General features: G+C 36.0%; 2 protein-coding genes across 5 annotated transcripts in view; one reads left to right on the top strand and one right to left on the bottom strand.

Moving 5' to 3' along the window:
- LOC127846688 (pregnancy zone protein-like) overlaps positions 1 to 23,820 on the bottom strand; it is a 573,673-nt gene that overhangs the window by 185,394 nt on the left and 364,459 nt on the right. The gene's annotated exons all lie outside the window — the stretch shown is intronic.
- LOC127846689 (FMRFamide receptor-like) overlaps positions 1,090 to 23,820 on the top strand; it is a 39,749-nt gene continuing 17,018 nt past the window's right edge. The window contains exon 1 of the mRNA XM_052378174.1: positions 1,090 to 1,196. The gene's annotated coding sequence lies outside the window, so the exon portion shown is untranslated. The remainder of the gene's footprint in view (positions 1,197 to 23,820) is intronic.

The raw sequence follows: 23,820 nt of genomic DNA, 5'->3' as shown, positions 1-23,820 counted from the left end.
AGAAAACCTTTTTACAATAGGTGTTGTTTAAGAATTTGTAAAATTTGATAATAAACAGAAGTTGATGTGTACATATCATGTCCAAATGACCGAATGTAACTGTTTAAGAATTTGAATTAAGATGCTTTAATTTCTGATGTTGGAATTTTTTTTCCTTTCAGATGATGTATATTTGTGTGATTCTAGGTTGTAATAAATAATTCTAAAACATTTATGCAGCATACTGTTACATTATTGTTAACGTTATTATATAATGTTGGTTATCTGGTTTATCAAGTGAAAAAAAATCTTATTTATATAAAAGTAAAGCTTTTTAAGACTTATGAAGGTAATTATTGTTTTTTATGTATTTACATACTTCTCAAAGTAATAAAAATGCCTTTATTCATTAATGTCGTAAGGTTCCTTAAATGATTGTCCTTATTAATAAAGTTGGAATTACCTGCGATTTTCACACCGCAATAAAGTGGCGACAACTTTTTTGGGGCCAGTTCCATGCACGAAGTCTGCAAAACGCACAGGTACTATGACCAAAATGCTCAGCAAAAAAAATAACCAACAAGTTTATTATGGACAAGTGAAAAAATTGCATACCTTCTGAACCAGTTAAGATATTTTTAAAATTCAAACTAATTTAAAAACTGCACATCAAGACCTACAGTCTGATTATGACCATTTTGCACATCAACTTGTTTGAAAACAACCAGTGTTGTTGCTTATTAAAAAGAACTTCATACCATAACATTTTTAAAATGAGTGCATATTTGGTCACCCATCTTTTTTTTTGTCCGTCTTCCTACCCGACACTTTTAGAAAAAAAAATCCGAAAATCATTTAATTAAAAAATTCTGGCCTAATGTAAATTATCAACAATATTTACAAAAAGTTTAGTATCTTTGCATATTATAATTATTGGGGACAATTGGTTTGAAATCTTGATCAAATAGCACATGACACATTTACAACACATGTCGCCATCTAAGTTTGTATTATTTTACATGATGACCATGCTGTGTGTGCACAATGTTTGAACCAGCTTATACATTATACCTTTGCTGTACAGTGATGCTTAGTTGTTGCATCTATGAAGCAAACTTGATTTTACCAGAGCAAAATGCTTTTGTATAAGATCAGAGAAGTTTTTGGAGTTTTACTTTTCTCCTCTAGCACGGATAAGTAACTAGGACAACTGATCTGTATGTAAATGTTTTATTATTGAAACTCGATTATTATTTCCTTACAATTATGTCATAAATAATGCTCATAAATCATAATTATAATTATTATTATAAAAATTAAAGTTGCTATGATATTCATAATTTAAGTATAATATTTGTTTGTTTGGAGCTTTCTACTCATTTAACAATATTTCAGTCATGAAGTCACTATAATTTAAAAATACATAATAATTTTTGTTTATTTGGAGTTTTCACCATATTTCACAGTATTTCAGTAATATAATTGTCAGTTAACCTTCTTACAATTTTTTTGTGAAAGCTGTTTCACTGGTACTAAGTGCATATGCTCAATAGAAATACATTAATGAGTCGTCTGACACTAACACTACAGTGTATACATGTACATATATATATATGTAACAGTTGAATCATTCATACATGTGCTTGCATTAAAAATCATTTTGTTTGCTTGAAATGTCTGAATGATAACCATGATGTTGTTGAATCCATTGCACAGGACTATTGTACAGATACAATATAATACTGGCACCACGAATTAGAAAATTCTCCATCTCAGCCTGCCACTTATAGTCTTAAAATAAATTTAAAATATTGACCAATGCAAATTCTTGTTTCATAGTTATAAGCTTTCATTTCCATTGGCAGACTCTTAAATTTAGCCTAAGGATGAGTGCTAAGGCCACGACTTTTATATTTCTTGGTTTACAAAACCGCCGACCCTAATTTTTGGAAAATGGGAAAAAAAATAAAATCGGAAAATCGTCTTTTTTATATATATTTTATTCCCGACCGCACTGAAAAACGAGCGAAACGAAAAAAAAACGATCCGGTTTGAGTACGGTTACGAATAAAATCAAGTAAGTACAATCAACGATTGGTTCACATATATTACAGAGATCGGGATATTTTTCAATGTGACACAGTATGTACCAGTCCTTTTATGGGCACTTCTCAAAATTTATTTTATAACAGACAATAGGAAAATCAGCGTCAGTAAAATGTCGACCGCATCAAAATTTATTTCTGAGTCTGTGACGCAACTATATTGTTTAACATGTTTATTATATTAAACAAACCCGATATTATAAGATAAAAAAGTATTACCTTGCAATTTTATAATTAATATAAATAATCCAATAAAACACTGCCATTATTTACGATATATGTGTTTAGGAATTTTGTAAACACGTCCGCCATAGTTTATAGGAACTGTACAGAAAGTTTGGAAATCGGAACAAATCGGTATATCTCGGAAAATCATTGATAAATGTATTTGTCGTTTTAATGCTTAGGGCCGAGTAATTTCGACAAATCGGAACTCAACTTGCGTAAAATACTAGCTCAATTAACCGTTAAACTCCGCCTCCGTTCTCTGCAAAAGATTCGAAGGCGGAGCTATGCACGTGCTATTATTAAATTGGAGGATTGCAATTGAGAAACAAACGCACGATTGGTTCGGCATGTTGATTGCTAGACAAAGGAAGCCAATTTTGTCGGCGCGAAATTTGTCGCTTTATTGCTTCAGACAGCAAGCGGCTTTCCTTTGATGACGTCAAACTGTCAATTCACACAGACTGCACATTTTCGGAAGACTTTAACTGGCTCCTTGTTTACAATTCCAGTAAAAACACTTGCCTACATTAAACTTTGGATTAAATTATCAAAATAAAGCAAAAGCCAAGTTGACAAATATGATTGTATTAATTCGCGTCAGTTCAAATAAGACGTTTTGCGTTGTAAATCAACGAGTTTTCATGACAACAACAACTTTAACAAACATTACCGCGACGACGCGGGGATCGATCTACCTCGATTTTTTTTTCATGGACGATGTCATAAGTCAAATAAGAGCAAACACATACTTTGTGTATGAGTAGTTTATCTTATATAAGATTTATGCAACGGGCATCGCATTGCGTAATGGTGCGCATCGAATTACGGAAATGAAGCGCAGTTTTTCGTTTTAATGGGAGAAGAACGCATGTCATTTAATGGAGTGTTTAAAATTGCCTGATGTTACAAAAGGTGCTTTTAGGTGACTCATTTCATTTGAAGATATAGATGTGTTTCATTGCATAATTTGATTTTTCGTCTCTGTGTTAAGGTTATAAAAGATATGATGTCTTTGTTCTGATGTTATTAGTATTAACTTATTTTTCCAATGATGTTTTTTTTTTTTTTTTTTTCCGACCGCCCGATGGACCATTTTCAAAATAATTTTTGTAAACCAATAAAAAAAAAAGTCGTGGCCTAAATGGCCTACAATGAACAATACACCTAAACATTACTATAGTTTGAATTTTTAAATTTAACCAACACACAATTACAAATTTGTGTTACTTGTTTGTCTCGTTGTAAATTTAAATGATAAAACTATGTAATGTATTACTTTCCCTGTGTATTTGTACTTTTAAATATGAATACACTGCAACCCCATTTTATTGCAGTTCGTGGGGGGGGGTCCAAAGATTGTCATCGCAATCTATCCTGCGAGCAATATAACTTCTAAGGTCATTCATGCATGTAAATGTGTATGGATAAGCATAGTTTGGAAATTTCAAAACACGCTATCTACCTACCTTATTGCATTAAGTGTCATATCCATGTGTCCATGTGTTATACATATGTATAACATAAAAACATTATTCCATATAAGTATTTTAAAATGCGTATGAAAAAATTTGGTTTCCGAAAAGGATTGACAATTTTAAGTTTTAACGAAAGATGACATAATCTAGACACAAATAAACATTCCTCTGTATTTCCTGTAAATTATTTGTACTGATTAAAAGCATGGATTAAATAGACTTTTTGTACAATATCACATCATTCTACTTCGTTGAAAGCACGGGTTTTACTAGTTGAATTCTGAATAAAAACTTCTTACCGCATGGGAGACAACTCATGGAAGACATTTAATTTTTGATGAAATATTGGCAATGCAAAAAACTGTTCCTCTAAATTAAAAACATGTCATTTATGCTGTATCTAACTCACAAAGGTTGTTATCATAGACATTTTCTTATTACAATTTTTACCAACATATTAATTTGAGCAAGAAATGGGCCTTTTCACGTTATGGTAAATTGAAAAAATTGTTTCAGATTCGCAAATTTTCCTTCAAGTTATGATATTTGTGAGGAAACAGTAATACTGAACATTTACCATGCTCTAAAATATCCATTAAATGCATGTTTTGACGATTTAAAAACCTGAAAATTATAAAGCATTGCAACGCGAAACGATTGAATAATTTGGAGAATTCTGTTGTTGTCGTCGTATTTTTTGATACTATGAGGATTGCATATATAAAGTGAAAAATACATTGGGAATGTTATGAGAGTGGATGGTCAAGTGGATAGAGCGGCAGGCTTTTGCTCTATGGCTCCAGAGAGTCAGTGGTTGGAGCCCCGTTTAGGGTTACTTTTTTTTAATTCTTTATTTGTATTCTTGTTTTTTTACTGCGGATTTTTTAGACCCAATGTTAACATTTATCAATATAAAGCATTTAATTACACAAACTTCAAAACATGCCAAAATCTGTGAAGGCAACCTCCATATGGCATTATTAATCAATTTTGTTTTCAATTACATTTTAAGGAAAAGGTTTACACCTTTCTAGACGGCAGGAAATTATTTGCAATTGAATTTGTCTGTTTTTGATTTTCTGGGACTTCTTCTTTGGACCTTTTATTCTCAGACTTTTCAATCGATCAGCATAATTTGAAACAAGAAACCGTCGAAGACGGGTGATGCGCGCTGCATGCTCCCCAAAGTTTTTTTTTGTCACAATATTGCACTATGTATTCAGATAAAAGGAAACGTCTTGAGGGGCATAACTTTGGACAAAATAATACGATGGATGGTTTAGCAACTTAAAAATTTCAAAAGCCATAACTCTCTAAATAAATCATCTAACCAGAACCCACAAATAACATGCACATCTCCTCAATGTTAAGCTTCCCATAAAGCTTCATTGAATTCCAGTCAGTAGTTGGGGAGAAATAGCCCACACAAGAATTGCACTATATGTACAGTTTATAGAAAATTTCTGAGGGCCATAACTCTGTGAAAAATCATGCGACCATAACCAGCTGATAATATGCACATCTTCTTTTGGTAGTGAAGCTTCCCATAAAGTTACATTGAATTCCCATAATAAGTTGCTGAGAAATAGCTCGGACAAGAATTGCACTATATGTACAATGGAAAATTTCAAAGGGCCATAACTCTGTGAAAATCATCCGACGAGAACCGGCTGATAATATGCACATCTCCTCTTGGTAGTGAAGCTTCCCATAAAGTTTCATTGAATTCCGGTCATTAGTTGCTGAGAAATAGCCCGGACAAGAATTGCACTATATGTACAGTTAATGGAAAATTTCAAAGGGCCATAGCTCTGTGAAAAATCATCTGACCAGAACCCGTTGATAATATGCACATCTCCTCTTGGTAGTGAAGCTTTCCATCAAGTTTCATTGAATTCCTGTCATTAGTTGCTGAGAAATAGCCCGGACAAAAATTGTGCACGGACAGACGCACACACACACGCATGGACAGACGAAGCAGCTACTATATGCTCCCCCCAAAATAAATTTTGGGGGAGCATAAAAAGCAATAAGATCGTTATACTCGCTTTATAGTGTAATTTCACCGCATATGTCTAACACACCACCAGTTATAGTTGGTATCTTTTTACTTTAACTCTTTCAGTGCAGGAATTGAAATTTGAAGGCCTTTGCAAACAGTTTGGATCCAGATGAGATGCCACAGAACGTGGCGTCTCATCAGGATCCAAACTGTTTGCTATTCTGATAGTATTCTTTGAAAAAAAAGCGAAGAAAATGCTTATTTTAGAAATTCAGCAGACGACATTTTAGAAGACGACTAATTTCCCAGCATGCAAAGGGTTAAATAAAGATGTTTTAACTTAGAGGTGAGCAATTGTATCTCAGAATGTTCTGGGATGCGCATTTAATAGAGCATGTACTACTTCATATGGTACGAATACGGAAGTATATTGAAGGCGGTTGTATAAGCTCTGCATTTCGTCAATGATATAATGGCCCACAGAATGTTCTACGAGATTGTTTACAGTTCTCATACTTTATGTAATTTCTGGTTGTAAAGCTGTCACAAACTCATACCTTGGAACTAAAATACTCTTTATGGTGATTTTGCCATGCATGGTGTAACCTGTTAATTACAGATTCCTGCACATTTCAATTATAAATGTCATTCATACTGAGATTCTACCTGGCAATAATCTCGCTAATCTACATTCTTTTTGTTACTGACACATCCGAATGATGTAGCGCGCCATACTGCTGTCAAGTTGCTCTGCTAACAAAGTTATCTTGTTTGCCTAAAAATTATGGAACACTTTCTCACTTATATATTTTTTGTAAACATATTGTGTCTAATTTTTAGCTATAATGCTTGTGAATTAACGATGTTCTTGTGGCTCAAGTGAAAAGCTATATTGCACCACATGGTGCAGAAATAACAAGGCTATTGTCAAGCAATATGGTCCCCTACCGGCTCCACCATTGTCAGAAATTCCACCATTTTCAGATTATTTTTTATTTTTTGGTTGCCATAGCAACCACAATTTTTGACGTAGGAACAAAATGAAATGACATGCATAATGTCCATATTGCCATCTATCCATGTTGCAAGTTTCATGAAAAAATATTAAGAACTTTTATAGTTATCGGAGGATCCAGAAAAGTGTGCAGGATCCACCATTTTCAGCACTATTTCTATTTTTTGCCATAGCAACCAGAATTCTTGACACAGGAACAAAATGAAATGACATGCATAATCTCCATATTGCCACCTGTCCATGTTTCAAGTTTCATGAAAAAATATGAAGAACTTTCAAAGTTATCGAAGGATCCAGAAAAGTGTGACAGACTGACGGACCGACGGACTGACAGACAGACGGACACACAGACGGACACACAGAGCGAAAACCATAAGTCCCCTCTGGTTAAACCGGTTGGGGACAAGAACAATCCAGCTCTTTCATCATTATTGAATAAATGTTAAGACATTCAAGTTTTAGCATCACAAAATATGGCTGCTAAGCTTGTAATAAACAGTTACATTATTATATGTGCAGAAAGACATCAGCAAGGGTTTATGTTAAAGGCATTCATGAATCAAGATAATTTTTATGTTGTAGTTTTTGCTGGCAAGCCATTGCTTCTGGGTTGGTATTCTATGTTGACTGTTTGACAAGTATTGTCATTTTCAGTGCCATATTGTACAGTCTCAATTCCTGCACAAATACAAGAGCACCGCATAACGGGTGCCACGCTCGGCTGCGGGTGCAGTTTTGAAGAAATGAAAGCTTGTCAGATTATTATTTTTAGAGGTCACAGTGACCTTGACCTTTGACCTAGTGACCCAAATATGGGTGTGGCGTGTAGAAATCATCACGGTGCAGCTACATAATATGAAGTTTCAAAGTTGTAGGTGGAAGAACTTTGATTTTAGAGCCAATGTTCAAAACCTTAACAAAATGTTAAGGTTTTAGCACGACACAGACGGCGGACACGACGACGGACACGACACAACGAGCTGGCTATGACAAAACCTCGGGTTTTCTCTAAAAACAGCCGAGCTAAAATTAAATCTGATATGAAATAACAATGAGTTCAAGCATTGTTTACTCATACAAAAAATATGCTTTACAATCAATCCAGAAAGTTATTGACAGATGTGAAATCATCTGATGTTGCCAAATAACTTCGCCATAACTGATCTGTCTTGAAATTTAGCCAGTAAACATTAAAAAATTGTCTTAAACATGTTAAAGACAAAGAAATTGGTAAAAAGTTTAAACATTTAATACAACATAGGATAAAATAAAACACTCTTAAGAATCTGTAAGCTGGTCTTGAAAGCCAAAAAGTGGATGTTATCTTTGTGAATGTCTATCTAGTATCCATCAGTCAAGTAAGCTGGTCATTGATCTATGGTGAAACTATTCCTAACTGTTCTTACACCTTTCAGTGCTGGAACCGAATTTTGAAGGCTTTTGCAAACAGTTTGGATCCAGATGAGACGCCACAGAATGTGGCGTCTCATCAGGATCAAAACTGTTTGCTATTCTGATAGTATTCTTTGAAAAAAATCAAAGAAAAATTATTTTTTTTAGAAATTCAGCAGACTACCTTTTAGCAGACGACAAATTTCCCAGCATGCAAAGGGTTAATGTCAGGAAACGGAAATGCAAAGGCTGGAAGATATAATTTACACATATCATGAGATGGGCAGATGAAGACAGCTATTTTCAGGATAGTTTTTTTTAAGTAGTTAATTTCCAAGGAGAGGTCATTTTTCAACCTCAAATTGCAGAATGGAAATCTCTAAAGAGAAATAATTCAGAATTCAATCAATGAAAATTGAATCATTCCTATCAATAATAACTGAATGTTGCAATGATGACTTCAATAATAAACAAGGACCGCAAGTCTATTGCTATGGGAAATTTCATAGAACTTTTGTGAATATAATTTATTGATATTTGCATAGACAAGAATGTTCAATAGACAATGTCACTCATAGCTTACAAATTATATAATAACCATTGTCATTGAATGCTGAATATTTCATCTAAAAAAAAAAGGTCTTTGAATACTTGATAGAGAGCTGTTGTCATTGATTTCAGGATTTTTCATGTTCTAACTTTTGATATTGATTGCTATATATTTCATAGCTGACCTAAGTCAATGCTAACTGTTGCCTTTGATAAATGGATATTTCATAGATCCTTTGAGTCAAAGCAGACTGAGAAGATAACATTGATATTTGGTCATTTTAACAGATAACTTCAGCTGTTAATAATTACTTGATATTTCAGAGAAAATTTCAGTTGACTTGATGTTTGTAGATAACTAAAGTATCTTAATTACTCAATAATTAACACATTTCTTGATTCATGACAACTGTTTGATAAATGTGAAACTTAATCCTTATTAAGATATGACTCAAGTTAACTATGAAATAGCCATTAATAAATCAGTCATTGATTACTTGATATTTTACAGGTAACTTCATTGAAACTATGAATGGCTCTAAAGTAGATAACATAAGTCATTGCTTATTAGATATATTAAAAGTAAACTTCAATAAAATATAAACGGTTAATTCATAAATTTAGTCATTGATGACTTGATATTTTATAGATAGCTTGAGTCAAACCATTATTGGCTATCCATAGATAACTTCAGTCATAGATTCCTTGATATTGTATAGGTAATTTCAGTCAAGCTAATTATTACTATTTTATAGCAAACTTCAGTCATACATTCATTTATATTGTATAGGTAACTTCACTCAAACTATTACTGGCGCGCGATTGGTCATTATCGGCTCGGGTACTGCTTACATGTACCCCGGGTACTCTTAAGAATACTAACATGTACCCCGGTACGGTATATATACTTAAATGTACCCGGGAATTTTTACTCTAAATCGGTCATTGTCGGCTATTTTTTAAAATTAATTATGTTCACATTTATATTAATTTTGTGTTAAATGGTATCAATATTATCGAAACTCACAATCGAAAAGTATGTTGATGCAGTTTAAAAAAAGAGTAGTTTGTTTAAGATAAACAATATCATTTTACGGTAATTGGTAGCGCGTTTTACGACTTCGGATTTTGGATGGGAATATAAATCGGGTACAGTCTAATATCAACCGAGTACGTTTAAGTATATTTACCGTACCCGGGGTACATGTAAGTATACTTAAGAGTACCCGGGGTACATGTTAGTAGTACCCGAGCCGACAATGACCAATCGAGCATTACTGGCTATAGTTCATTGATAACTTCAGTCATTGATTAGCTGATATTTATAGGTATCTACTGGCAATATAATTTCATAGTGCCTTGTGGACTATGGTTTATGAACTGGTGTTTATGAATCATTTCTTGAACATGACAACCCAAATTTGTGAGTGCATGAACTGTTCATAGTAAGTTCATGAACTATTCATTTTGAGTTCATGAACTGTTCATGGATCAGTTCATTTAAAGTCCTTTAATCTTTCCAAGAGAAGAGAATATGTTTTGTTAAAAGTTTGCTCTTATTACGACAGCAAAATTGTTAAAAAAGCAGAAACGAAATCAGACAGTCAAACAAAATCTACTTGAGTGATAATTTTAATGACAGTCAGAAGTTTTATTAAAAAAGTAATATCTCTGATATGTTTGTGATGATTAATAAGGTAATTTACACTGATTTCAAAAGGAAAATGTGAAAGAAATTGAGCATGAATGATAAATGACAAAGTCTATCTTTTCTAAAGCCACTAATGTTAGCAAATATGTGCATGTCTGTGATTTGTAATATTAAATATTCAGATGCAGTCATTACAATAGAAGCATTAAACCTGACTTTGTCATTGAAGTACATTATATTGACACAAGAATAATATTACTTTCAGAAAGTAATATAACATTCTGATTAAGATTCAGTCGAAACAAAAAACAACTCTTCTCTCCAACTCATTTAATCTAATGTTCACTGGGAATAACTAAAAAGCAGACTTTAACGATCCAGACTTAAATTGAAGAACTGTGAACACATTGCCCCATCACATGTAAATTAATTAATCACCATATTCTATCAAAGGATTGGCACCTAAGGCCACGACTTTTATATTTCTTGGTTTACAAAACCGCCGACCCTAATTTTTGGAAAATGGGAAAAAAAATAAAATCGGAAAATCGTCTTTTTTTTATATATTTTATTCCCGACCGCACTGAAAAACGAGCGAAACGAGAAAAAAAAACGATCCGGTTTGAGTACGGTTGCGAATAAAATCAAGTAAGTACAATCAACGATTGGTTCACATATATTACAGAGATCGGGATATTTTTCAATGTGACACAGTATGTACCAGTCCTTTTATGAGCACTTCTCAAAATTTATTTAATTACAGACAATAGGAAAATCAGCGTCAGTAAAATGTCGACCGCATCAAAATTTATTTCCGAGTCTGTGACGCAACTATATTGTTTAACATGTTTATTATATTAAACATACCCGATATTATAGTAGATAAAAAAGTATTACCTTGCAATTTGATAATTAGTATAAATAATCCAATAAAACACTACCATTATTTACGATATATGTGTTTAGGAATTTTGTAAACACGTCCGCCATAGTTTATAGGAACTGTACAGAAAGTTTGGAAATCGGAACAAATCGGTATATCTCGGAAAATCATTGATAAATGTATTTGTCGTTTTAATGCTTAGGGCCGAGTAATTTCGGCAAATCGGAACTCAACTTGCGTATTAAAAATACTAGCTCAATTAACCGTTAAACTCCGCCTCCGTTCTCTGCAAAAGATTCGAAGGCGGAGCTATGCACGTGCTATTATTAAATTGGAGGATTGCAATTGAGAAACAAACGCACGATTGGTTCGGCATGTTGATTGCTAGACAAAGGAAGCCAATTTTGTCGGCGCGAAATTTGTCGCTTTATTGCTTCAGACAGCAAGCGGCTTTCCTTTGATGACGTCAAACTGTCAATTCACACAGACTGCACATTTTCGGAAGACTTTAACTGGCTCCTTGTTTACAATTCCAGTAAAAACACTTGCTAACATTAAACTTTGGATTAAATTATCAAAATAAAGCAAAAGCCAAGTTGACAAATATGATTGTATTAATTCGCGTCAATTTAATAAAGACGTGTTGCGTTGTAAATCAACGAGTATTCATGACAACAACAACTTTAACAAACATTACCGCGACGACGCGGGGATCGATCTACCTCGATTTTTTTTCATGGACGATGTCATAAGTCCAATAAGAGCAAACACATACTTTGTGTATGAGTAGTTTATCTTATATAAGATTTATGCAACGGGCATCGCATTGCGTAATGGTGCGCATCGAATTACGGAAATGAAGCGCAGTTTTTCGTTTTAATGGGAGAAGAACGCATGTCATTTAATGGAGTGTTTAAAATTGCCTGATGTTACAAAAGGTGCTTTTAGGTGACTCATTTCATTTGAAGATAAAGATGTGTTTCATTGCATAATTAGATTTTTCGTCTCTGTGTTAAGGTTATAAAAGATATGATGTCTTTGTTCTGATGTTATTAGTATTAACTTTTTTTTCCAATGTTTTTTTTTTTTTTTTTTTTTTTTCGACCGCCCGATGGACCATTTTCAAAATTATTTTTGTAAACCAATAAAAAAAAAAGTCGTGGCCTAAGAAATAACCAAGATGACATGAGACTTCCATTTTATAGAATTTCCATCTTCGATGTTGTCAACGACTTTATAATAACGGAAATAAAATATTCCAGGAGCATAATGGATAAATACAAGCCGTCAGTTGATGCGTTTCATTTCATATAATAAGATCAGACAGTCTTATTCGAAACGGAGAATGCACATATTTGATATCCATGAGAATGTTTGTTACAGAAAAAATTAAGAATAATCAACGACTCTGTCTACAGTTAGTTGTCCTAACCATAAAAAACAAAAAATAGGAACAACAATGCAATAAATTAACTCTGTACATTATGTAATTGATAAGGCAGTAATATATTAAAGGAAAAGTGCTTTTTTCAAAAGAAACAAGCACTTGTACAATATGAAACAATATCGGGGAAAAATGTAAGTAACTGAGGTGAATGTATAAGCTGTAAATATACCATAAAATACACTCTAAATTTTGTTTTATAATCACAGTGATTGGTTCACACGCTATTTGCATAGAAGACTTCAGTTCAATCCCCGCTTACTGTGCCTCACAGTGAGGCTGGTTGTAAGTCGCCATGACAACAGGGAAGTTGGGTTTTGATCCTCAATGCACTTTGGTCTTCATCCCACAGCACAAGACAAAATTTAAAGGGAATATAATTCATTTGAAAATTGTAAGCTTGACATTGAATCAATTAGAAATTGGTACCAACTTGCATGGGTTTTGTAATAAAATTAGGTAGGAGTGCTGAGGCCCACTCTAGGTCCTCCTCAAATTATGCAGCCACAGACGAGGCAGCACATAATAAACTTCAAAATACAGGTGAAACCATACAATGTTCTGAAACCTGAATGGTTGTGTGGTGAGCACATGTGCTTTTGATATTCAAGGTCCCAAGCACAACCCCTGTACTTGGCCCATTAATAATTCATCTACATCTACATGATTGCATCAAACTGTCATGGCTTGACATTTCTTTGACCGTGAGCAAGACAAAAGTATAAGGTATAGCTACAAAAGTAAAGGTAGAAGAAAGTAAAGTAAAAAGTAAGAAAGTGTAGTAGAGGCCCCAGTTACTTTTCACACCCATCAGGTCAAGACCAATTTAGCTTCCGTGACGTTACCAGGGCACAAGGCCCCGCCAACATAGCTCAAGTCCGCCATCTGAATGCTTAATTCGTAACTGGGAGGGTGTCCCCTTAGAAGGTTAGGCTGGATAGCCCACTCTTGAAGGATGCCAGAGAGGGGGCCTCAGCAACGGATGCTGGTAGATTGTTCCAAAGTGGTATACTGTGTGGGAAAAAGCTGTACTCGAGGGTATCAGATGTAGGAGTGACTGGTAAGAAGCCTGATCCGTGCAGGTGTCTAGGCATCTTTTTTCGTGGTGTCAGGTATTTGTTGGCATCAATGTCAACCAGTTTGTTCACTATGCGGTAGAGCATTGTCAGTTGATGTTTTGTGCGGCCTGATTCGAGTGTTTCTAAGTTGAGCTCTTCCAGCATACTATCAACACTTCTTGTATTATGGAATCTGTTGGTAATAAAGTGCGCTGCACGACGTTGTACCATCTCCACCTGATACTTGTGAGTTTCGTAGTGTGGATTCCATACTGTGCAGCAGTATTCTAAGTTGGATCGTACTAACGCAATGTAAGCATTTGTCTTGGTTTGTTGAGAGCTGTTTCGGAGATTCCGCCGCAGGAAACCAAGCATGTTATTTGCTTTCTTGGTAACTCCGTCATAGTGATGCCTCCAAGACAATTCTGAGTCAAGATCCACACCTAGGTATTTAGTTGTTTTTTTATGGATAGTTTGATTCCTTTCAGTATGTATTCAGACTGTATAAGGTTGGATGTAGCCCTTGTTACTCGAAGAACACTGCACTTTTGTGGGTGGAAGTCCATACCCCAGGTGGCTTCCCATCTGGCTAGTGCATCCAGGTCCGCTTGGAGAAGCTGACAATCAAGGTCAGTTTTGATCTGGCAGTAGAGAATGCAGTCATCGGCGAAGAGACGAACTCTTGACAGCAGCCCCTCAGGTAGGTCATTGATGAAGATTAGGAACAATAGAGGTCCTAACACCGAACCCTGAGGGACTCCACTGACTACTGGGACCTATTCTGAATGTTGCCCGTTGACCGCAACTCTCTGCGTTCTGTCGTGTAAGAAGGACGATATCCAATCTAAGGTGTTTCCTCTGATTCCATAATGGTTGACTTTCTTGAGTAGACGCTGGTGTGGCACGCGGTCAAACGCCTTGCTAAAGTCGAGTATGATCAGGTCTGTTTGAATCCGCTTGTCAAGTGACTCAGCAAGCTCGTGGGTGAGGGTTAGAAGTTGCGTCTCGCAACTTCTCCTAGCCTGGAAGCCATGCTGGCAGTCATGTAGGATTGCATGCTTGTCTAGGTGCTTGAGTGTCTGGCTGACGATAAAGTGCTCAAGCAACTTACAACACAAGCTGGTTATGGACACCGGACGGTAGTTGGCAGGATCTTGCCTAGCTCCTTTCTTGTAGATGGCAGTGACGTTGGCTTGTCTTCAGTCCTGTGGTACCCTTCCTTTGCTGATGGAGTGTTGAAAAATCAGGGTTAAGGTCGGGGCTAAGTCTTAAGCACAGTCCTTCAGTATCCTTACTGATATATTGTCAGGACCTGAAGCTTTCCTGGGGTTTAAGTTCTTGAGAAGCTTCAAGATGCCTTCCTCCTGGATATAGATCTCATCCATGTCTGGGTAGGGCGTACCTGCAGGGGTTGGGATCTCGCCTCCTGTTTCGTTGGTGAAGACTGACTTGTATTGGCGGTTCAGGATGTTTGCCTTATCACGTGCAGCATCAAAGAGCCTCCCGTTATCCTTCAATGGTGAGATGCCTGTGTTGTCCTTCGTTAAGAATTTGATAAAACTCCTGAATCTCCTCTGTTTTGAAGGTTTTGTGCTGTCTGGATCATCTACTTCTATCAAGTTGTTAACGTATTTCTGGTATGTTTCTCTCTCTTACTTCTGGGTTGCCCTTTAACAAAGTCTGTACCTACTGATATCTTTCTCTTTTCATGACAGTCTATCATTATTATTATAAATTCTATAAAATACTGTGAATTTCACAAGATGCATTTAATAACATCTTTTAAAAATATTAAAAATCTTTGAACAATTAAATTCCTTTAAAAAGACTGCCTAAGATCATCACCTGTTGTTCAATGGCTCATTTCCAACCTTTCAAGAAAATAGCATCATAATTGAATTACTTAGCATTTACTTTTATGCATAAAGATGTTAGTTAAAACCAGACAAACAAACACAATAAAATACTTCTTTGGTGGTGTTTTAAATACATATATAAAAACAACTTTATTCCTATTTTCTCTGAACTATTGCTAAACATTATAACATTATTTCCACCACTGAACAGGTAAGAAATCCCCAGTTATTTGATGTGTCATCAATTAGATATCAATGCTTCAGTTTTGAAGATGGATCAAAGAGATGCATCAATTCTGCCTGATCAAAATGTCCAAATGTTGTACAAATAACCTGCCAAGCAAGATGTATTGCTTAAGACTTGAAGAATTCTGGAAGCCAGTTAATTTGGGTTAATTTGGTATAGATGGGAACCAAGACAAGAGAATATATAAGGAACTATAACCAATTGACATCTGGGTCAAAAACAGCCACTGCAATCATGGGTGTTACTGTTCTGGCAAGCAAATAGCCCAAACAGAGAATGTCAATGTCATAAGCAACATGATATTGTACTCACAGCAATGGGATATAAACATGACCGACCCCTGTACTCACAACAATGGGATCAAAACATGACCAACCATTGTTCTTACAGCAATCGGATAAAAAAATGACAACCATTGTACTTACAGCAATAGGATCAAAACATGACCAACCATTGTACTCACAGCAATGGCATCAAAACATGACCAAACATTGTACTCACAACAATCGGATCAAAACATGACCAACCATTGTACTCACAGCAATGGGATCAAAACATGACCAACCATTGTACTCATAGCAATGGGAATCAACACATGACCAACCATTGTACTCGCAGCAATGGGATCAAAACATGACCAACCATTGTTCTCACAGCAATGGGATCAAAACATGACCAACCATTGTACTCGCAGCAATGGGATCAACACATGACCAACCATTGTACTCACAGCAATGGGATCAACACATGACCAACAATTGTACTCACAGCAATAGGATCAAAACATGACCATCCATTGTACTCACAGCAATGGGATCAAAACATGACCAACCAATGTATTCACAGCAATTGGATCAAAACATGACCAACCATTGTACTCACAGCAATGGGATCAAAACATGACCAACCATTGTACTCACAGCAATGTGATCGAAATATGACCAACCATTGTACTCACAGAAATGGAATCAACACATGACCAACCATTGTACTCACATTAATGTGATCATAACATGACCAACAATTGTACTCGCAGCAATGGGATCAACACATGACCAACCATTGTACTCACAGAAATGGGATCAACACATGACCAACAATTGTACTCACAGCAATAGGATCAAAACATGACCATCCATTGTACTCACAGCAATGGGATCAAAACATGACCAACCAATGTACTCACAGCAATTGGATCAAAACATGACCAACCATTGTACTCACAGCAATGGGATCAAAACATGACCAACCATTGTACTCACAGCAATGGGATCGAAACATGACCAACCATTGTACTCACAGCAATGGAATCAACACATGACCAACCATTGTACTCACATCAATGGGATCAAAACATGACCAACCACTGTTTTCACAGCAATTGGATCAAAACATGACCAACCATTGTACTCAAGCAATGGGATCAAAACATGACCAACCATTGTATGCACAGCAATGGGATCAAAACATGACCAACCACTGCATTCACAGCAATGGGATCAAAACATGACCAACCATTGTACTAACAGCAATGGGACCAAAACATGACCAACCATTGTACTCACAGCAATAGGATCAAAACATGACCAACCATTGTACTCACAGCAATAGGATCAAAACATGACCAACCATTGTACTCACACCAATAGGATCAAAAGATGACAAACCATTGTACTCACAGCAATAGTATCAAAATATGACCGAAAATTGCTCTAACAGCAATAGGTTAAAAACATGACCAACCATTGTACTCACAGCAATGGGATCAATACATGACCAACCATTGTACTCACAGCAATGGGATCAAAACATGACCAACCATTGTACTCACAGCAATGGGATCAAAACATGACCAACCATTGTACTCACAGCAATAGGATCAAAACATAGCCAACCATTGTACTCACAGCAATGGGATCAAAACATAACCAACCATTGTACTTACAACAACGGGATCAAAACATGACCAACCATTGTACTCACAGCAATGGGATCAACACATGACCAACCATTGTACTCACAGCAATAGGATCAAAACATGACCAAGCATTGTACTCACAGCAATGGGATCAAAACATAACCAACCATTGTACTCACAACAACGGGATCAAAACATGACCAACCATCAAACAGATGCATACATATTGTATATCATGTTACTTTCATAGCTGCAGTTTCAATCTATTTAGTTGTTACTGAAAAATTTCCATTGTGATGTGGTCTTGTGTTTTGGGGGGAAGCTGGAGTACCCCGAAAAAACCTCACATGTCCGGCATGGTGACCACCAACAAAACTCATGTGCTTCTGTGAACAGGGATTGAACCTGCATTGCCTAGGTGAGAACGTTATCTACCAACCACTATGCTAACAAGAGAGGCAATCGTCAAAGTAATTAATGAATGAATCTTTGAACCTGGTCTCACTCTAACAGCCAATGTATCTACCCTTTCAAAATGAAATAGCCATTCAGACTTAACAGGGAATGTCACATCTCTTCATCAGGTTGCAGTTATTAATCATATTCCTGAATGAAACTATGAAACCAAACCTAAATCTGGTGTATACATCTAATGCTGGGCAATCCATACATGCGAAGGGTTTAAATGATGGCAACATTTATCAGGCCTATTTGTGGTGTTTTCCTTGTCTAGTGCAAAAAACGTTAACCAGCTAGGCTGGAGAATTCTCCTTTACTATAATTAAGTTATATTACATTATTATACTATTATATTACTTAAATATTAATTGGACTTGTTCACAGATTGTTTGGAGCTTTGAAAAATATCATCAAATAAATTTACCAAAAAAATATAATGTAATTGTTTTAAATAATTATAATAACAAAGAAAAAGATAAAATAAAAAAGTGTTCATGTCTTGTGGATCAAACCAAGAACACTGGATGTATAAGTGTGCTTAACTTGGCAAGTTGGTAAGTAGTTTAACATGGGTCAGTGTAGAAACCTAGTTAAATGCTAACAATACATATGAATTTAAAAAAAACTGCTATGTTTTGCTACATTTCTCCACAACATACTTACATGATGTTGAATGTTACACATAGTCATTTTGTTTAACCCATTTTAAGTGGCAATTAATCTATTGATAATGAACCAACCATGGGTCCACTGTGCACATGTAGCAACCATGGGTCCAATATGTACAGGTAGCAATCATGGATCCATTGTGTACATGTAGCAGCCATGGGTCCAATATGTACAGGTAGCAACCATGGGACCAATGTGTACATGTAGCAATCATGGGTCCAATATGTACATGTAGCAATCATGGGTCCAATATGTACAGGTAGCAACCATGGGGCCACTGTGTACATGTAGCAACCATGGGGCCACTGTGTAAAGGTAGCAACCATGGGGCCAATATGTACAGGTAGCAAGAATAGGGTCAATTATGTACCGGTAGCAACCATGGGGACACCGTGTACAGGTAGCAACAATGGCGCCAATATGTACAGGTAGCAACCATGGGCCACTGTGGACAAGTAGCAGCTATGGGGCCACTGTGTACAGGTAGCAACCGTGGGGCCACTGTGTACATGTAGCAACCATGGGGCCACTGTGTACAGGTAGCAACCATGGGGCCAATATGTACAGGTAGCAAGAATAGGGTCAATATGTACAGGTAGCAACCATGGCCATGGGGCCACCGTATACAGGTAGCAACAATGGCGCCAATATGTACAGGTAGCAACCATGGGACCACTGTGGACAGGTAGCAACCATGGGGCCACTGTGTACATGTAGCAACCATGGGGCCACTATGTACAGGTAGCAACCATGGGGTCACTGTGTACATGTAGCAACCATGGGGCCACTGTGTATATGTAGCAACCATGGGGCCACTGTGTACAGGTAGCAACCATGGGGCCACTGTGTAATGGTAGCAACCATGGGGCCACTGTGTACATGTAGCAACCATGGGGCCACTGTGTAAAGGAAGCAACCATGTGGCCACTGTGTACAGTTAGCAACCATGGGACCACTGTGTACAGGTAGCAACCATGGTGCCAATATGTACAGGTAGCAACCATGTGACCACTGTGTGCATGTAGCAACCATGAGGCCACTGTGTACATGTAGCAACCATGGGACCACTGTGTACATGCAGCAACTATGGGGCCAATATGTACAGGTACCAACGGTGAACCATGGGGCATCTGTATACAGGTAGCAACCATGGGACTAATATGTACAGGTAGCAACTATGGGGCCATTGTGTACATGTAGCAATCATGGGGCCACTGTGTACAGGTAGCAACAATTGGGCCACTTTGTACATGTAGAAACCATGGGGCCCAGGGATCATATTTTTTCGGTTTTGTCGGTCCTAGACCGATTGGGGTCATGAAAGACTGATTGAAAATCCCAAACAGTTAGTCCGATTCTGTTTGCTAAAATTCCCATGTCATGAAATCAAATACACAGTGCACAAGCAAACACACCCTAATGACATTCTTATCTCGATTAGGTGTGATTAACCATTCGCTGCAGTCTCTAAACCGGTCAGGACCGGTTTATTGCACGTCAGACCAAGAATCAAAAACTTGTCAACAGCAGAGTAAAGACACGTCCTGACCTTATACACTGAAAGCACGTGCTGTACCTAAACAAAACATGCCCATTCATTTTCCACCAGTGTAATAATCCGGTAATATAATTATGAACGAAGGTCGCGGATCTGATCGACAGAACAGTCGAAAGTTATTTTTATGGGCGGAACTTCATATAAAATAGTACACAAGAAAAATAATATACATTGTACAAATCTTTAGTAAAAAACGTGTTAGAATCGAAATAATTCGTCTACTTTGTAGTTTGTTGTTGAATAACCCACGACCGGAAAATTAGATGCGTGGTTTCAAATCACTCGTGCTTTGCACTCGTGATTTAATCCCTACGCATCTAAACTATCGGCTCTGGGTTATTTTGACAACAAACTATAATGTACACAAATTATTTTTTAATTATTGTCAGTAGCCAACCTACGCACAGACATTTGTTTGGTTCAATGCATGTTGGTAAGCTATTATAGAGTTGACAACGATTTAAAACATCGGTATAGACTTACACAGATTAATAATGTTGACAACCTTCGATGAAAAAAGTCTGATAAAACAGCACACGAAACAACAATGAAATTGCAAATGATAAAACCAGTTGAGAAAACTCATATGTTCCGTTTAAAAAAATGCCTAAGGGAATTTTACTTGTACATTTATTATACCACCTTCATGAATGGAAAAATTAATGGTATATATTTTAAGGTAATTTGTCACGATTTCGGACATACATTTTCGGATACTTTTTCCCCAATTTATATCCAGACCGATTGATGTTGCGAGAAAATATGATCCCTGATGGGGCCAATATGTACATGATCAGTTCATTTTCAGTCCTTTAATCTTTCCAAGGGCTGTGAATATTTTTTGTTAAAATTAAGTTTGCTCTTATGACAGCAATATTGTTAAAAAGCAGAAAACAAATCAGACGGACAAACAAAATCTACTTGAATAATAATTTTAATGATAGTCAAAAGTTTTGTAAAAAAAAGTAATATCCCTGATATGTCTGTGATGATTAATAAGGTAATTTACACTGATTTCAAAGCAAAAATGTGAAAGAAATTGAGCATGAATGATAAATGACAAAGTCTAGCTTTTCTAAAGCCACTAATGTTAGCAAATATGTGCATGTCTGTGATTTGTAATATTAAATATTCAGATGCAGTCATTACAATAGAAGCATTAAACCTGACTTTGTCATTGAAGTACATTATATTGACACAAGAATAATATTAATATCAGAAAGTAATATAACATTTTGATTAAGGTTCAGTCGAAACAAAAAACAACTCTACTCTCCCACTCATTTAATTTAACGTTCACTGAAAATAACTTAAAAGCAGACTTTAACGATCCAGACTTAAATTGAAGAACTGTGAACACATTGCCCCATCAAATGTAAATTAATTAATCACCATATTCTATCAAAATAATTGGCACCTAAGAAATAACCAAGATGACACGAGACTTCCCTTTTATAGAATTACCATCTTTGATGTTGTCAAAGACTTTATAATAATGAAAATAAAATATTCCAGGAGCATAATGGATAAATACAAGCCGTCAGTTGATGCGTTTCATTTCATATAATAAGATCAGACAGTCTTATTTGAAACGGACAATGCACATCTTTGATATCCATGAGAATGTTTGTTACAGAACAAAATAAAAATAATCCAAGATTCTGTCTATTGTTATTTGTCCTAAGGATAAGAAATATAAAAATAGAAACAAAAATGCAAAAAAGTAACACTGTACATTGTGTTATTGATAAGCAGCAATATATTAAAGGAAAAGCTTTTTTTTTTAAAGAAACAGGCACTTGTACAATATGAAACATTATCAGAAAAAAATGTAAGTAACTGAGGTGAATGTATAAGCTGTAAATATACCATAAAATACACTCTTAATTATGTTTATCACAGTGATTGGTTCAAATGCTATTTGCATAGGTGACTTCAGTTCAATCCCCGCTCTTGGTGCCTCACAGTGTGTCTGGTTGTAGGTCACCATGACAACAGGGAGGTTGTGTTTTCTCCAGGCACTTTGGTCTTCATCCAACAGCACAAGACCATATCTTAAGGGGATATCTTTCATTTCAAAATTGTAAGCTCTACATTGTATCAATTAGAAATTGGTACTGACTTGCGTGGGAGTTGTAATAAAATTAGGTAGGAGTGCTGAGGCCCGCTACAGGTCCTCCTCAAATTATGCAGCCACAGAAAAGGCAGGACATAATAAACTTCAAAATACACATGAAGCCATACAATGTTCTGAAACCTGAATGGTTGTGTGGTGAGGGCATGTGCTTTTGATATTAAATGTCCCATTAAGCTTAATCCCCGTGAGCCCATTTTAAATTTATTACAGTCTATCGTTATTATTATACATTCCATAAAATACTGTAAATTTCAATACATGAATTTAATAACATCTTTTAAAAATATTCAAAATCTTTGAACTGTTAAATTCCTTTAAAAAGACTGCCTAAGATCATCACCTGTTGTTCAATGGCTCATTTCCAACCTTCCAAGAAAATAGCATCATAATTGAATCATAGCATTTACTTTTGTGCATAAAGATGTTAATTAAAACCAGACAAACAAACACTTAAAATAAAATACTTCCTTGGTGGTGGTTTAAATACATATATAAAAACAACTTTATTCCTGTTTTCTCTGAACTATTGCTCAACATTATTTCCACCACTAAACAGGGAAGAAATCCCCAGTTATTTGATGTGTCATCAATTAGACACCAGTGCTTCAGTTTTAAAGATGGATGATAGAGATGCATCAATTCTGTCTGATCAAAATGTCCAAATGTTGTACAAATAACCTGTCCTGTAAGACTTATGGCTGAAGACTTCTGGAAGATAGTTAATTTGGTATATCGGTAGATGGGAACCAAGTCAAGAGAATCAGGAATTATAACCAATGGCCGTCTGGGTCAAAACCAGCTGCTGCAATCAGTGGCTGTTACAGTTCTGGCAAGCAAATGGACCAAACAGACTGAACATAGAATTTGCATTCTTGATTTGATAACTAATTTGCTATGGAAATAAATGTCTTTCCAATATGACAGCTTCTTTTCAGAATTGCACCCATCCCCTAGGCAAGATCACAATGGCCGTCAATATCATAAGCAACATGATATTGTACTCACAGCAATAGGATCAAAACATGACCAACCATTGTACTCACAGTAATGGAATCAAAACATGACCAACCATTGTACTCACAGCAATGGGATCAAAACATGACCAACCATTGTACTCACAGCAATGGGATCAAAACTTGACCAACCATTGTACTCACAGCAATGGGATCAAAACATGACCAACCATTGTACTCAC

Source organism: Dreissena polymorpha, chromosome 9, assembly GCF_020536995.1.
Source record: "Dreissena polymorpha isolate Duluth1 chromosome 9, UMN_Dpol_1.0, whole genome shotgun sequence".
Classification (NCBI taxonomy): Eukaryota; Metazoa; Mollusca; class Bivalvia; order Myida; family Dreissenidae; genus Dreissena; species Dreissena polymorpha.
This window is presented reverse-complemented; position numbering and strand designations above follow the sequence as displayed.